At 37.6% G+C, this 18,537-nt stretch overlaps 1 long non-coding RNA gene across 2 annotated transcripts; it reads right to left on the bottom strand.

Annotated features, from left to right (window-relative positions):
• Window positions 1-360: 360 nt before the first annotated feature.
• LOC109240122 lies at window positions 361-2,510 on the bottom strand. 2 transcript variants are annotated; one of them, XR_002070005.1, is made up of 3 exons: window positions 2,386-2,510; window positions 789-876; window positions 361-450 (listed from the first exon to the last, which is right to left on the bottom strand). It is a non-coding gene; the product is annotated as an uncharacterized LOC109240122 (long non-coding RNA). The 2 variants fall into 2 exon arrangements; XR_002070004.1 differs by having other exon boundaries at window positions 361-876; window positions 2,386-2,508.
• Window positions 2,511-18,537: the final 16,027 nt, after the last annotated feature.

Genomic DNA, 18,537 nt, shown 5'->3' with positions numbered 1-18,537 from the left:
TTGTCTGGTCCTAAAATTGCTGATGTTTTGGATATGGTTACAAAGAATATTTCTTTCAATATAAAGGTCATGTCCAAACAAGCTACTGTTTGATGATATGATTTGTTGCCGAGAGGATAAAATATTTTGATTACTGAATGTCATATGGAATTCGGCAACTGGTTTAGCACTTAATGTCTAGGCGTAGGACAAAGTTACTCATACCATTAATCTTAGCTAGAGTGTCAAATTAAAGTAAAGCTTCCCAAGATAACCTGCACTGAGATACTCATATATGAACTTTTTTGGTGTATGTTGCATTTTTTCTGTACAAAAAGATAGTGCTAAGAAATTCTCCGTGAACTATCTNAAAGAAAGCCATGATATTAAATAAAAAATTTCATATCTGAACATTGACTTGTACGTTGGTTGAACTCTCACCTCGATCATTGACACCCATAATATTCTCATCTGGAATGTAAAAGTGAACAGTAATGTTATAGATTAGACCTTGCACTGATTTCACTTGCCAATTTGGAAAAGAAGAAATTCAACATGGATAATTCAAATTTAAAATTTTTGCATAGCAAGATTTATACGAAAGACAAATTTTCCATTTAAAGAGTGTTACCTTAATGCTTGAAAGACCCACTAACAACCAACATTCCATTTGTAGGTTTCTTAGTGGAATAAAATAAAGCACATGAAGGAAGAAATTTTGATTCAAGTAAATTTATTTCTTACTGAAATACCAAAGCACATTAATGAAAATGCTTTGATGCATGTGCAGTAGAGCTTAGAAAAGATACCAAGGAAGCCTTTGCCTTCAAATCTTCGAGATTCGAATTTCATCTGTTAATCCCCCTTTTATATTCATTTGTGCAAATGATGAACAACCTGAAATCCATGAATGATCAAGGGAAAAAAGGGACTACTCTACTTTATGGATTTGAGACATTTGCTAACAACTGAAATGCTTACATAGTACATACAAAGCTACTTAGAACACTTCGGACAGATATAAAAGGTAATCGTTAGAGTAAATAGATCAAAGGTGCCTTCTTGATCTTACCTCTTCATTATATTTACTGATAATCATGTTGAGTGTAAACTTATCTGCTGATTTTCTCCGGGAGGATCATAATTGTCATAAATTTAACTCCAAGATCAGCGGACTTGACTCATAGAGTCCAAAAAACAAATAATGACATGTCAATTTATCAAAAGCAAGACCTTTTACTTTAAGCGATTGATGTAACCAAGAGTAATCACATATGTCTTTTGTTTCGCGTAGCCTCATAGTAGAATATTGTATAAAGTTCAAGGAAAGCATTATAAGACGGAAACTCATGGAACTTAGGAAGCTCATATTTATGACCGAACAAGGATCACTCATTACGCTCATTTTAAAAAGTAAAGGAAAGTGTAAGTATTACACCTTCACGAAAAGAAAGTTTTTAGATCATTCTAAATCTCTTCCATGGAATTCCCGAACTTTTCGGTAATCTTCTGTTGCTCTGAGTCATAAAGACTAACTAAGAGTTGGCGCCTAATCTAATATTAGGCAAAACTGTTTGCACAAGCTCCACTACAACAAAACTAATAAATAGAATAAATATACAAATTGATTCCCAATCTGATTACTTCAAACCAAAAAAGTTACACTGAGAAAGTAGTACTTTTTATATAACGCAAAGCACCAAAAAGCCCTATTCAATAACTTAACGTTGGTATCTGACAAAGTATACCTCTCTACTATAAAACCAACCAGCAGTTGGGATAGAAGACCAAATTTTATGAGGACTTCATGAACTACAACTCCCTTACACAATTGGTACACACACAAGAATCTGTACTACACAGAGTCTCATATTCTATGGTCGACCAATTTTTTTTGAGCTTGCAAGACTTTCCACCTTCATGGTTAGAAAAGTGGAGCTTTTACTAATTAATATTTATCTTTTTTCCTAATCATTTACCTTTATTTGTTTTCATCCATTTGCACTTTTGCAGACGCCACTTTGTCATTATTGCTGGATCTAGATTAAACAAAATGATTCAAATTGTACCCAAATTTGATTCAGATCTCAAATGTTTTCAAAAGGGTAAGATTATGTCTCAGAATTGTTGTAATTTGTAGGTAAGTGTTTATCGTCGGAAACACTCTACTAAAAAATCTATTGTTAGAAAGCCTTCAATCTACCTCCATGGTGGATGGCAAATGCAGTTTCCCTCTAAGCACAAACAAACACGTGAAAGGAAAAAAAAAATGAAAAACTCGGTAGAATTGAAGTTTCATTTTTGCTCTTTTAGTTCTTCAGGGATAATGGTAAAACAAGGGAAAAAGCAGAAAAAATATATGGTAACAGAAACTAACTGAATACGATGAGAAGAAATGTCATGTACCGGTAAAGCAGCAACGTATGCGAATTGATAATTTTGTAAAGATAAGCCCTAATTTTTAGCACCACATCAGCTGGGAGGAATGCAAGAAAATGAAAGAGAATTTGTGATGAAGTATGAAAAATATTGAAAGTGGAAGTGGAAGACAGATGTCCCCATTACTGCAAAGATCAAACACAGGTGGCAAAAAAGCAAAAATTAATAGTATTACACATGTTTAGAGACACATGGTAAAGAAAAGGAATAAGGCCTCAGTCGAATGTCCAGTTTCTGTCACGACCCTAAACCCGGATCTGATAGCGCCTCTCGTGAAGACAAGGCCAACCGACACAATCCCATTTCCAATCATGAGCAGTAACATAATAAGTATTAAGTCGTAAACATGATAAAATCTCAAAAATAAGCAGTTAACAGTATAATTTGCGGAAAACAAACTCAACACTGCCCGACATCGGGGTGTCACTACTCATGAGCATCTACTAAGGTCCGAATACAACAAGAGTCTAAAATGTAGTAGATACAGTCTAGTGAAATCGAGAGGGAGAAAAGCAGTGCTGCGAACGTTGGGCAGCTACCTTGCTAAACTCCGATGACTCTGCCTCTGAGCAACCAACCCGCTACCGGGTTCAGAAATACCTGAATCTGCACACAAGGTGCAGGGAGTAAAGTGAGTACTTCCAACTCAGTGAGTAATAAAAATAAATGAAGACTGAGTAATATAAATCCACGTAAGGCACAACATTAAGCTACAAGAGGCACAACAAATCAGTAATTATAATTAAAACAGTGAAATCTCGTAAACGTCTTCCAAACAGTTAAATAATATGCAGGAAAACAACAGAAGAGTAAACACATAATAACTGCCCCTCGGGCACAGTAACAGCAGAATCAGCCCCTCGGGCAAATGTCACAGAACAATACGAGACCCTCGGGCTATATCTCATATCACAATGGGTACCCGCGCTCACTGGGGATGTACAGACTCCAGGAGGGGCCCCTTACGGCCCAAGCGCAATATCAAGCCATCTCGTGGCATCATAAACAGGCTCTCGGCCTCATATCAATATTTCAAGCCACCTCGTGGCGTACAATCTCAAGCCCTCGGCCTCATTATCATAATCAATGTATCACTGTTGCGGCGTGCAGCCCGACCCAAATGTATCCTCACAACACAGGCCCTCGGCCTTACTCAGTCAGAATCTCATAAGCCCCTCGGGCCACAGTAAAATATGAAGCTCAGCTCAAATACCTTTGAAATATCATTTAATGTATTTAAAACAGAATAATACAGCTGAGTTTCTAAAATAGAAAAATATAGTATGACTGAGCACCAGTATGAAATCAATCAGTGAGGAAAATATCATTTAAAAATTCTCTAAGGGTTCAAACAGCTGGCACGAAGCCCACATATGGCTTTTAGCCCAAAATATAATAATATCAAACAATTAGCTATTAAGTCACCTCAACATAGCCGTACACTATGAATTCCGGGGTTTCATACCCTCAAGACAGCATTTAAAATCATTACTCACCTCAATCCGGCCCGAAATCTAGCTTGCAATGCGTTTGCCCTTCGAAACGACTTCCGAGTGCTCCAAATCTACCAAGTTCAGATTTTTATCATTATATTATGCTAAATATATGAATTCCAATTGAAAAATATCGATTTTAAGCACAAAACCCGAAATCAGTCAAAACCCGACCCCCGGCCCGCGTCCAAGAACTGGACAAAATTTATACCAAAATGTTCTTCATCATCTCACGAGTCTGTACATATAAAGAACTCGAAAATCGAAGTTCGTTTGACCCCAACTACGGAACTATATTCCGGTAGATCCCCCCTGCACGTTTACTTTTCAGAATACGGGACTGCACCCGGTAGATTTCCTTGTACTTGATATTTACTTTGGGACTACTGAATGATATTCCGGTAGATCCCCCCCCCCCCTACATGTTTACTTTTGGGACTACGGGACTGTATCCGATAGATCCCCTTATACTGGATATTTACTTTAGGACTACGGATCGGTATTCCGATAGATCCCACTGCACATTTACGTTTGGGACTTCGGGACGATATCCTGGTAGATCCCCATGTTGCTATCACTATGCTCTAAGCTGTTGTTTCCAGTGATCCTATCCCGGTGTAAACATTATATGTGTTGTCCATTATATTCCTTATACTTACTAGATGGTATGAATGTGTTCTTGACATGACTGAGTTTCCTATTTACTAGTTTCACCTCTACATGCTCAATTGGAATTAATTGCTTTATGATTTACTCTTATTGCCTAATTGATTCCTATTTGATTTAATTGAAGAATTTCGCCTCTCCTATCGTCATGCTATCTTTTCATAGTTGTTTGTCTTATTTGAGAATTATTATTTTCCCTCCTGAAATTGTTTAGTCTTAAGTGGAGCTAAGATCACCTTTCCTTAAGTTGAATTATCGAATATCCTCGAAATTGTCCAACCTTAAAAGGAGCTTAGATAACCTATATCTTTGTTGACCTGCCTATATTTGGGACTACTCGACTCGTGATGATTTCCTCGTTGTTGACTTGTATATTGTGGGATTATTGCTACATGTTAGTTTTTCCGTTGTTGAACTGTTCTCTTTATGCCGGTATTCTTTTCTGTGGTTATTCCTTGTGAGCTGGTTCTACCGCTTCCTTGTGATTTACAGTCCTTAAGTTGATTTACTTGCCTTATCTTGTTTATTGCTATTGCCTTGGTTATATGTATTGGGGTGATGTACGAGCTTTCTGTTGTGTTGTAACTGTTGTTCGCTGTTTGTTGTGCTGCGTATTTATATTTGGGACTACGGAACGATATTCTGATAGATCCCCCCTGCATGTCTACTTTGGGACTACGTATCGGTATTCCAGTAGATCCCCTTGCACGTTTACTTTTGGGACTACGGGACTGCACCCGGTAGATTCCCCGTTACTAGATATTTACTTTGGGACTACGGAATGATATTACGGTAGATCCCCCCTGCACGTTTACTTTTGTGACTACGAGACTGCACCTAGTAGATTCCCATGTACTGGATATTTACTTTGGAACTACGGAACGATATTCCGGTAGATCCCCCCTGCACGTTTACTTTTCGGACTACGGGACTGCACCCGGTAGATTTCCTTGTACTTGATATTTACTTTGGGACTACAGAATGATATTCCGGTAGATCCCCCCCCCCCTCCTACATGTTTACTTTTGGGACTACGAGACTGCATATTTACTTTAGGACTACGGATCAGTATTCCGGTAGATCCTACTGCACATTTACGTTTGGGACTTGGGGACAATATCCTGGTAGATCCCCATGTTGCTATCACTGTGCTCTAAGCTGTTGTTTCCAGTGATCCTATCCCGGTGTAAACATTATATGTGTTGTCCATTATATTCTGTATACTTACTAGATGGTATGAACCTGTTAGGGCACTTGCACATGCATACACATGGCTAAGCACCCTATTGGATAGGAGGCTCTTTTAGATTTCTGAGTATAGACGTACACCCTCGTTATTTGCCTTCCATGTGAGAATGACTCTTTTGAGGCACGTGAGTTGTCAGTATGATTAGGAGGTGTGTCGAGGGCACGGGATGCCAAATGTTAGGGGTCAGGTATAGAGACCCATATTGTATAATTATGAGATGAGGTGTCACAAGGTGACTTATATTCGAAGGTTTTCTATTTGAAAGACTATATTCGAAAAACATTATTTTGAAAAGAACAATTATTTGAAGGAAGTACATTTTGAACCATTTTTATCGCTTGAAAGATTTGACTATTGGATAGACGCTTACTGGTTAAGACTTGAGGTGAAAACTATCGGGGCTGTTGAGTTATAACTTGTCTTTATTGTATTTGGGGTTTCGGATTTGGATTGTATTCTCGCTTACCTTTCCATGTTTTCCTTATGGTGTTCCATTGAGTACCTGTTGTTTTCTTTCCTTATTGAAATTAATATATTGTTAGCCGTATTGTGTAGTCTCTATACAAATATCATGTTCGGTTTATTAGACCAGTAGGTGTCTTGACTGTTCCTCGTCACTACTCCATCGAGGTTAGTTTTGATACTTACTGGGCACCGCCGTAGTGTGCTCATACTACACTTATGCAGATTTTTGTTGTGCAGATCCAGGTATTGTTCGCTAGTAGCTATGCAGATTCTTATCGAGGAGACTCAAGGTAGCCGTGCTGCTGCGCTCACTCGCTTCGGAGTCACCTTCCTATTTTATATTTACGTTGTTGCACTTATTTCCATACAATTGTGTTTAGAAGTTGTAGTGAAACTCTGTAGAGCTTATGACTTGTACTATCGGATTTTGGGAATATGGTCATTGTGTAAAATGTGCATTCCAGAAGAATTTTAGATGTTATTATTTATTGTTATTATTCCGCAATTGTTAGGCTTACTTAGTCCTTAAGACTAGGTGCCATCTCGAAACCCAACGGAGGGGAAAATTGGGTCGTCACACTAGAAGTGATCTAAGATTTCGAAAGAGTTTAATCTTACCACCTTAAGTTAAGTCTTGAAGGTTGAAGAATAAATCCAATAGTAGCCACACACAAGAGTGCAAGAAAATCTCACGATTTTTATTGATAATAATCTGAATCTAAAAGCAAAGAAGATACCCCTTTATATAGGAAGGGGGTCATGAAATTCTACCTAAAAACAAGGAAATAAAGTCCTAAACTACGTTGGACAATAAGTCCAACTACCATAGGAAAAGGTAAAACTCTAGGAAACAAAAACCAAGTCAATCTTATAAAGTAATTCCAACAATTTTAGGAAAAGGAAAACATAACCTTAACTAACTAAGAAATCAATAAATATAGTCCCAAAATATATGGAAATAAGTCCCACAACAATCTTGGATAGAATCTTGAAAATCTTGGAAATCTTGAAGGAAATTTGCAAGCAACTTGGCACCAACTTGCACTCAACATCTAGCACAACTATTCTACCTTTCTTGGACATCAAGTAAGTCCTTTTTATGCTATAAAAACGTGACTTTATGTAGGACTTCATGGCCTGCAAGTTTGGACCCATTTTAGATGCCAAATTGGTCCAAAAGTGGACTGATTAGGACCTTCTTCAAAGGATGTCTCTTGGGATCCAATACTCCTCTTCTTGGACATAAATTTGAGCCATAAAACAATTATAACACCTAGCCAATTCACAACCTTTATCCTTGAGCTCTTCTTCCTCCCAATTAGCAACTTCTTTATTTGCACTTAAAGCCTAATGACCTTGTTTTGCAACTCTTTAGTTTGACATCCTGTTAAAGGCTCTCTTTGAGATTCCAAAGCTTCATCCTTGTCCTTGAATAGAGTTGAGCTTCCTAGGATGCTATCATCCCCCTCTTCTTGAAGAAAATTCGTCCTCGAATTTGACTGCATGGGCTGCAAGTTTGGACCCCATTTTAGGTGCCAAATTGGTCCAAAAGTGGCCTGATTAGAACCTTCTTCAAAGGATGTCTCTTGGGATCCAATACTCCTCTTCTTGGACATAAATTTGAGCCATAAAATAATTATAACACCTAGCCAATTCACAATCTTTATCCTTGAGCTCTTCTTCCTCCCAATTAGCAACTTCTTTATTTGCACTTAAAGCCTAATGACCTTGTTTTGCAACTCTTTAGCTTGACATCTTGTTAAAGGCTCTTTTTGAGATTCCACAGCTTCATCCTTGTCCTTGAATAGAGTTGAGCTTCCTAGGATGCTATCATTCCCCTCTGCTTGAAGAAAATTCGTCCTCAAATTTGACTGCATGGGCTGCAAGTTTGGACCCCATTTTAGGTGCCAAATTGGTCCAAAAGTAGCCTGATTAGGACCTTCTTCAAAGGAAGTCTCTTGGGATCCAATACCCCTCTTCTTGGACATAAATTTGAGCAATAAAAAAATTATAACACCTAGTCAATTCACAACCTTTATCCTTAAGCTCTTCTTCCTCCTAATTAGCAACTTCTTTATTTGCACTTGAAGCCTAATGACCTTGTTTTGCAACTCTTTAGCTTGACATCTTGTTAAAGGCTCTCTTTGAGATTCCAAAGCTTCATCATTGTCCTTGAATAGAGTTGAGCTTCGTAGGATGCTATCAGTTTCACTCATTGGGAAGCAATGCTTTGGAAGTTTTAGTATGTTTCAGAGATTGGATCAGATCGGAGCGAAGAAATCAAGGACGTGAAGATGTTGATAAACAAGAATACGAGGAACTTGAAAATATATTAACAAATGATTACCCATCTGAACTAAACACTCCAGAAGATGGCCAAGAAGTTAATATTGATTATGAAGAACTTACTAGAGCAATGTAAAACTTTTGAAATTTGAAGATTATATCTAATTATTCAAATTTTGAATTTATTCTTTTTTCTTTAATTTAGTTGTTGTAAAATGTAAACTTTAATTTGCAAGTTAAAATTAAAAAAATGTTCAAATTATGAGTTAAATTTTTTTCATGTTCATTGTATTATCTTAATTTTTAATGAAATATTCAAATATAAGGCTTTTAAAGCCTTTGAAGTTTTTATTCAAAATTTCAAATATAAGGCTTTAAAGCCTTTGAAATTTATTCAAAGATTCTTTTTATAAGTTACTTTTTAGTGTGTTTTACATTTTTACTTTATCTTAATATATATAAGGTATGATTGTTATACAAAATACAAAAAAAACATTAAGACTTGCCTGGACCAGCCCATTAGGCCCAGTACCGTTTCGGTTCAATTTTGGGTGATTTTTAAAAATAGCCAGATTTATAACTGGTCATTCAAAAATAGCCCAATTTCAAAAGTAATCGAAATTTAGCCACTTTTTATGTAAAGATAAATCTGAGCGAAAACACTGTTCAAAACCCGGAAAATACTCCAGTATATTATGCTGGAGTTCCAGTATAAGTATACTTGAACTCCAACATATTATACTGGAGTTCCAGGATAGTATGCTGGAACTCCAGCATAATATGATGGAGTTCCAGCATAAATACACTAGAACTCCAGCATAATATACTCGAGTTCCAGCAAGTATAATGGTCCAGTATAATATACTGGAGTTTGGAGCACCAGTGCTCCAGTATCTAGTATATTATACTGGAGACAGCAAAGTATACCGGTCCAGCATAATATGCTGGAGTTCATACACAAGTGCACCGAACTCCAGTATATTATGCTGGACCGATCTCTATTGCAGCAAAACGGTGGCTATTTTTCATTGACTTGTTAAACGCTGGCTATTTTTGATTGACCGGTCCGAAAACTGGCTATACCGTGAAATTTTGGCTTCAATTTTCCACCGGCTAAGCCCGGTACCGGTAAAAGAGGTAATTTGTAACCGGTATCCGCACTGATACCGAGACTGGCAGGTCTCCTTTTCCTCTAGCCCGGCCCGGCCCAGCCCCTTAACACCCATGAGTTATTACATTAAGGAGGGGACATAAAACTTAACCTCCACAAAAACAAAAGAAAATGAAGGCATATTCCAGGACTCATGAAGAAGGATATACAATGAGAAAGAAATATTTCCCTTATTCTCAGCCGCAGTGATTAACCAAAATACAAAAAGTAGCATTACTGTTATCATGCGGATCATAAACAAAAAAGCTCTTTGTTTGAAGTATATGAAAGGGAATTAGCCAGACTCATTCCACGTTGGGAGGAATTTAGTTAGTTAATCAGATGCTTAATTCCTCCAATAATGACTTAGTTTATGTTTAAATTTGGGATGATGGGATACCAACTATCGTCTGAAGCTCAGAAGGAACCGTATTCAGGGCTAGATATTTTATGATCATATCTTACATGCGCGTTTCTTTCTTTAGTATTTAACAAATTTAAAATAATACAAGGAACAAATTTCATGATTCCAACACAAATAATCATACCTACAGAGACAGCTACAGTTAGGTGATTATCCTCGTATTTACCACATAAAAAATTGGGGTTAGGTATCCCAATCATCAACAGGTGTGATAAGGATTAAGGAATAAGTAGTATCAACAGGTTTAGATGTCAGTCAAATAACTCATACTGAATTCTATACTTTACTCCCAAAAAAAATCAACATGTAATTGCCGTCCTAGTAACTACGTACTTGGATTCTTGGCCGGTGTCCATGTTTAACCAAAAAATCGTTAAGTTCTTTGAGTAAACCACTTAGTAGATAGGGGAGGGTAATCTTAGCCAAACATAATTAACTCTAGATGTAGATATATTGGATATAAAAATTGGAGAAGAATAAATAGATTTAATATTTCTTCAGATGATTATTACATATCAAGTAGAAATGATAAGCTTACATTTATGGCGAAAATACGCTATAATCGTAGGAGCATGGAAGGAGAAGAGAGAAAGTTGTTGATAGATGAGAAATCCATTTGGTTCTGTGATCATGGCCTCTCCTATAGTAGCCAGATCCCCCCCCCCCCCCCCCCACTAACTGGTCTCCTGGTCTCCTCCTCTCTATATATACTAACAATTTTTCCTTTATCCAACGGTCTTTGACCGGCGTGCTTTCTCATGACTGAGTCCTTCATTACTTGCTCAAGAGATTACGCTTATTTTGTGATACAAGCTTTCTAGCAGCTTGACTCAGGTAGGGACCGTGGTGCTCGTCGCCATTACGTCTCGTGGGTACGATCATGGCAGGGTCGACCTCTTACCGTCTCGTTTTATGATAACCATATGGTGGTCAGATTTCGACCCATACAGTTCATAATCCAAAATGTCTGCTTCCCTTTTAATCCCAACCTTTCAAAATGTCCTACATTTTCCTAAAGAATTTTCACCGAATTTTCCTTTTTTATTAGGAATATTCTTCAAACAAGCGTCAGTCGAAATCTATGGAACGTCTACCACCCGCGTCCAACCTATCTCTATCCTATATATATAAAGGACCTCAAATAGTTATTGAATCAATAGGTCATTAACAACTAACACTTAGCTCTTATATATTTCTAGTGCCACAAATTAAACTCGTATTTTTTAAGCACACATTAGCATATTATCTTGATATGAGAAGAAGAGCAACTTATTATATCGAGCAGACCTGGAGGGGTTTGGAATGATAGACGAGGAATATGGGCACAACACTAACATGCCGAGGCAGCAACAACTGCCTCACGGCCAAGAACGTCGTCTGTTGCATGAACTGACGGCAACAACTTCATCGGTGCCGCCGACAAGGACATTTCAGAAAAAATATCCAGTTAGTTGGTGGAAATGCGTGATTCCTTTGAAAAAAGATAGGGATATTATGGATTGTGATCAGGCTGCCAAAGTTTATGGAGGAGTGATTGTCAAGAAAGTCACACATTTTTAGGAACGGTTACTAGAGGTTAATTTTCCCATTTCAATAACACATGACGGAGGAGATACAAGATGGGATAGAACCCCAGCAATAAGGTGAAAGTTAAAGACTTTAATAAAACTACGAAGTGCACCCATTTTTATTTACTTTAAATAATGGATTGTAATATTACTTTTTTATCAAGTGTTATTGAAATGCGTCAATCTCTTTGTTCTTTCATATTTATACGTCAAGATCGATCTATTAAATTTTTTTATCTTTTTCGAATTTGAAATGGTATTTCGATAATTCTGAAATTAAATAGAACATATTATTATTTAGGTTTAATATTGATTTTTGTGTTTAATTATTAAATATTGGGCTAACCTTAATATTAAAGCGTACATTAACAGAATAATTATTATTAGAGGACTAAGAAAATAATTATCATATGTTACTTAAAAGATTCTCCCATAATAATATATTAATTGATCATATGTTTGTTAGGTTATTCAAGTTTTATTAAACATATATTCAGTTATCAAATCTTTTTTTAAAATTTTAACAAAGCAAGATTGAAATTATTTTATGTAACAAAAAATCCGAAAAACCCGATATATTCAAATTCAAACTGATATATTTGATTTGATAAAATCCGAATTAACCCGATCCATATACGCGCCTAGTTACAATATCTCTCGTATCTTTGTTCTTCTATTTTAGCTATTTCTTGTTGTTCAAATAGCTAGCTAGATCACAAACATGTCCCCTATACCCACACTCTTGCAATTATTTCTTACTTTAAAATCTTTTCCGGAAGTGAAGGTTTAGATCAGACCACGTGCATGTTAAGAGCCGAAGAGTACTCTTAGGACTTGGGAGACACGAAATTAGCCTCCCACTCACACTCTCAAAAGCAACAAAATATTTGTAGGAATTATGAGAAGCATGCATGCTTGTCATTGAGAGGAAATCAATAAAAATGGAAAGAATGGAGGTAGAAAGGTTGCACCTCTAAATAAAAGAAAAGAAAAGAAAGATAGCGAGGAGAAAGAAAATTAAGCAGTTAATTATAAGTACTCAGTTTACTTTTACGTGTCTGATCACGCCCAACTATGCCTTCTAAAAGATAAAGCGGTCGTTGCAAATATAATCCGATGTTTACAAGTCCGGAGTCGAATCCTCAGGGAACTAACCTATCTATTACAACTCTTGGCAATGTTATTATTGTATTGGGAAAAAACTGAATTTATATTGAAGGTGACGTGGCATGACACGTGGACTGGTCAAATGGTCAAAACATGATGATCAATTGAGAGGCACGGGCGATATCAGATACGAAGAGAAGAGAGTTAAATAGGCACGAGATGCTATTCAAATGATACGAGTCTCGTATCTATTTAACTTAATTAAAGCCAGGAGGTCAGAAGGAATTGAAGATATGAATCTGATAGCATAAAGGAGTCTAAATTCAGTATTAAATGTCAAATACGTTAGCGAATCAGCATTGAATAGGAATGATTGTGTAACGTCTCATTTAATGTCATTTAATGCTCATAATTGCCTCTTAAGACTGAGACATTATACCTTTTCCTAGAAAAATCAACTATAAAAGGAGGAGATCTCGGCATTTGTAAGGACACGAAATATCATTGAGATTACATTGAAATACAAGCTTATTTATTGCCTTATTATTCTCAAAAATTCCTTATTCTTTTTCGTCTCCTGATTATCAGTAATGAACGCATAGAGCAAATACCTGGAGTACCGCCCGTGATCAAGGGTGTGGATATAGATAAATATTCCCAACAACCATGGAAGCCAAGCGCTGCTCCCCTTCCAATTCCAAAGAAGTTTAAGATGCCTGATATTCCAAAGTATGATGGTACATCAGACCCACGAGATCACGTTACTGCATTCACAACAGGTGTCAAGGGCTATGATTTGACTAAGCAAGAAATCGAGTCGATCTTGGTCAAAAAATTCGGTGAAACACTCACTAAAGGAGCCCTAACATGGTATTCTCTTTTACCTGAAAATTCTATAAATTCGTTTGCTGAGCTTGCAGATTTATTTATCAAAGCACACTCGGGAGCTCAAAAAGTTGAAAAGCGAATGGAAGATATCTTCAAAATCAAGCAAGGAGACTCAGAGTTGCTTAGAGAGTTCGTAGATAGATTTCAACGGGAAAGAATGACGCTGCCACGAGTACCTGACAATTGGGCAGCCATAGCCTTTGCTAGTAATTTAAATGAGAAGAGTTCAGAAGCCACGAGGCGACTCAAAGAAAGCCTTCGTGAATTCCCAGCAACAACGTGGAATGATGTCTACAACAGATACAGCACAAAGATGAGGATTGAAGAAGACATTATTTTACGACATAAAACAGAAGAAAAGGTAAGCTCAAGGCGTGTGGAAAATGAAAAGAGATCCGGTAAAAACAGGTACGAGCCATACATGGGACCTGCGGGAAAGGACTCACGGTCAAGACAAGATAATCAAAGGTACGATCACAGACCTAGGAACAGGGAATCAGGCTCCTCATCAAGGTTTGGGAATGATCGAAACACACGCGGGTCACGAGATGATGATGGAAGTTTGAAGGCAAGATTTGGTGGATATAATTTCAACGTCACTACCTCCGAGCTCGTAGCTGTTTTGAGGAGCATGGGAGATAAGGTACGGTGGCCAAAAGAGATGCGGTCAAATCCAAATAAGCGCAATCCAGATCATTGGTGCGAATTTCACAATGATCACGGGCATAAGACTTCAGAATGTAGATTCTTGCAAAGTGAAGTGGACCATCTATTGAAGCAAGGGTATCTCACTGAGTTATTTAGTGAGAAAGGTAAGCAAGCCTACATGAAAAATAGGCAAGAACCACCAAAGCCCCCATCACCCAAGAGAACCGTGAATGTTATAAATGGGGGAAAGGATATTTATGGAGTAACATATACGGCTTCAAATAAAGTTTCCAAAGTAACAATCACGCACGGGAAGCGAGTGCGACAGACCTTAGAAGATGAAAGTATCACTTTTGATGATGCAGATACAGAAGGAATAATCACCCCCACAACGATGCACTGGTAATATCTTTACTTGTACATGACACTAATGTAAAGCGAGTTTTGATTGATCCAGGAAGTTCCGTAAATATTATACTACTAAGGGTATTACGTGAAATGCAAGCTGAAGACAAAATGATACCAAAGGCGCATACCTTGTCCGGGTTCGACAATTCAAGTGTAGTAACAAAAGGAGAGGTAGTTCTAACAACTTTTGCTGCAGGTGTTGTTAAAGAAACTAAATTTCAGATAGTGGATATGGAAATGGCTTATAATATGATCATGGGGAGACCTTGGATCCATGATATGGATGCTGTCCCATCAACTCTACATCAAGTTATTAAATTCCCATCTCCATGGGGAATATGCCAAATCAGAGGTGATCAACAAACATCTAGGAGCATCAATTCCGTTGCAGATTCAATTGTTAATGGTGGAGACAAATAGCAATTACAGAATTTAGGTGAGGGTAACATGGAAACAACCTCACCTGAGCAGAAGCAAACAGATCTGGACTCAAGACCTGATGCCATTCAAGAACCGGAGGAGAATGACAACATCAAAACAACGATAGAAGAGCTAGAGGCTGTGGTGTTATTTATACATTGGCCCGAGAGAAAAGTGTACATAGGAGCTAATCTTAGCCCGGAGGTAAAACGTAAGTTAATTGAATTTTTAAAAGCTAATGCAGACTGTTTTGCTTGGTCCCATACAGACATGACAGGTATACCACCGGAGGTGATGACTCATAAACTAAATGAAGATCCATCGTATCCTCCCGTCAAGCAAAAGAAAAGAAAACAAGGAACTTTCAAAAATAAGGTGATTCAAGAGGAAGTTCAAAAATTGCTAAAAATTGGTTCGATTCGCGAGGTAAAGTATCCTAACTGGTTAGCTAATACTGTTGTGGTTCCTAAGAAGAACGGTAAGTGGCGAGTCTGTGTAGATTACACAGACCTTAATAAAGCCTGTCCAAAAGATTCCTTTTCCTTTGCCCCACATAGATCAGTTAATTGATGCTACTGCAGGGCATGAACTATTAAGTTTTTTAGATGCATATTCAGGCTATAATCAAATCAAGATGGATCCAGGTGATGAAGAAAAAACTTCTTTTATAACAGACAGGGGGACTTATTATTATAAGGTAATGCCTTTTGGTCTTAAGAATGCAGGTGCAACGTATCAAAGGTTGGTCACCCAAATGTTTCAAGAACATTTAGGTAAAACCATGGAAGTATACATAGATGATATGCTAGTTAAAACTCAACATTCAGAAGATCATATATCGCACTTATCTGATACGTTTAAAATTTTGCGAAAATATAATATGAAGTTGAATCCAGAAAAATGTGCATTTGGAGTGGCATCAGGAAAATTTTTAGGTTTTCTTGTTTCTAACCGTGGAATTGAAGTGAACCCTGCACAGATTAAAGCTATTGAAGAAATTCTAGATGTACTTACTAGTAAAAAAGAAGTTCAAAGGTTAACTGGGAGAATTGCAGCTCTGGGGAGATTCATTTCCAAGTCTTCAGAAAAATGCTTCAAATTTTTCTCAGCTTTAAAGAAACAGGATCATTTTGAATGGAACGAAGATTGTCAGCAAGCACTCAAGAATCTGAAAGTATATTTGTCAAATCCACCGTTGTTGGCGAAACCAAAGGTAGGAGAGAAGTTACTCATCTATCTTGCCGTATCAGAAGTTGCGGTAAGTGCTGTTTTAGTCCGGGAGGATCAAGGTAAGCAATCTCCTATCTATTATGTAAGCAAGTCCTTGCTAGATGCAGAAACACGGTACCCGCAACTAGAAAAATTAGCGCTCGCTTTGATTATGGCATCTAGAAAATTAAGACCTTACTTTCAATGTCATCCCATTGCTGTGGTTACTGCTTTTCCATTACGAAGCATTTTGCATAAACATGAATTATCAGGTAGATTAGCGAAATGGGCTATAGAATTAAGTGAGTACGACATCACTTATCAACCTAGGACTGCTATAAAATCTCAGGTATTAGCTGATTTCGTAGCTGATTTCAGTCAGGGGATGCAGTTAGAAGCTGAAAAGATTACAAGTTTTTAATGGTGCAAACCCGGGGACTTGGACTTTATTCACTGACGGTTCATCTAATGTAAAAGGCGCAGGTTTAGGAATAGTTCTCGTACCACCCACGGATAAAACTATTAGACAAGCTATAAAGTGTCATTCGATAACTAACAATGAAGTAGAGTATGAAGCTGTCATTGCAGGTTTAGAACTGGCACGAGAACTTGGCATATCACAGATTATAATCAAGAGCGATTCTCAACTTGTGGTTAATCAAATACTGGGGACTTATACAGCCAGGGAAACTCGAATGCAAGAATATCTTGAAAAGGTACGGGAGCTAATAAAACAATTCCAAACTTGGAAGGTAATGCAGATCCCAAGAGACGAGAATGCAGAAGCAGATGCTTTGTCTAACCTCGTGTCTGCAGCAGACGTAGCAAATGATGCAAATGCTTCAGTCGTACATCTATTTCATTCCGTCCTCGAACATGATAAGAATGAGGTAAATTTTAATCATTTAACATGGGATTGGAGAAACAAAATTGTTGCTTTTTTACAGCATGGAACCGTGCCTATTGACAAAACAANGGTATCTTCATCTTCATCAACGTCAGAATCCTCTTCAACCACTTTTCTCTTTGACAGCGTGGCTTGCGTTCTTTCCAAAGCAAGAGGAGTACTGGAAGAAGCTCGAAGGGTGATAGCTACTTCAGCCGACATCCCTCGAATAGCAAATCCTGACAATAAGAAGGATAAAAAGTTAAAAGAGGGGAAAAGAATTTAACGCACGAGAAGGAAAAAGGGATGTATACCGTGAGTTTTCACTTTCCAACCGTGTTTGTTGGAAATAGATCTCCACGTTTGTGCCTCCATAGGCACGGCTTTCAAGACAGCATCTACCCAACCACGGAAATTAGGAACGGGTTCCACATCTCCCATGGTTGCTACAAAAAAGCAAAGGAATAATAATAAAATTAGAAGAGAAGTTGAAATAACGAAAGCAGATACGGCAAGGAAGAAAATACTTACGTGCAAAGTTCCATTTCTCAGGAAAAGGAATGTTTGATTCACCCACTAAATCAATTGTGGGAACAGCAACAAACCGGGTGTACCAGCCACGGTCGTTATTATCTTCAGGGTTAACCAAAACCCTCTTACTTCTTGCAGTTAAGGTAAAAACACCATTGCGGAATAGCTTGGGGTGATAAAGATGAATTAGATGAGGAAAAGTAAAGTCAACATCGGCTTTGGTTGACATATACCTCAAACAAGCTACTGCTCTCCATACGAGGGGACCAACTTGAGCCAGACAAATTTTGAAAAAACGACAAAAATCAAGAATGACAGGGTCAATAGCAGGAATAAATCCCAAAGTAAAGGGATAAGTGTAAACGAAAGAAAAGCCAACCCTATAAGAAGATATTCTTTGATGTGGAGTAGGAATAACTATTTGGGTGTCACCTCTCCAACGACAATCTCTTCGAATAATTTGAATCAAAGGTTCAGTAATTAAAGAGGGATATTTATCAGCTCTCTCTAATTTAATCACTTGGTCACGAAGGGATTCTTTGTCATGTTCTAAAGATAAATCCGTTGGCACAATTTCTTCAACCAGAGGCTCTTGGTTAGACTCAGAAGGTTCTTTGCCCTTAGAAGAAGGTTTGTTAGAAAGAGAGCCTCTAGAGATGTTGCCAGAACTAGAAGAAGGAATGATGGAACCAGAGGTACCACCACGAACCGACCCTGTACC

Source organism: Nicotiana attenuata, unplaced genomic scaffold, assembly GCF_001879085.1.
Source record: "Nicotiana attenuata strain UT unplaced genomic scaffold, NIATTr2, whole genome shotgun sequence".
Taxonomy (NCBI): Eukaryota; Viridiplantae; Streptophyta; class Magnoliopsida; order Solanales; family Solanaceae; genus Nicotiana; species Nicotiana attenuata.
The sequence above is the reverse complement of the archived record's forward strand: the minus strand, read 5'-3'. Positions and strand labels throughout refer to the sequence as shown.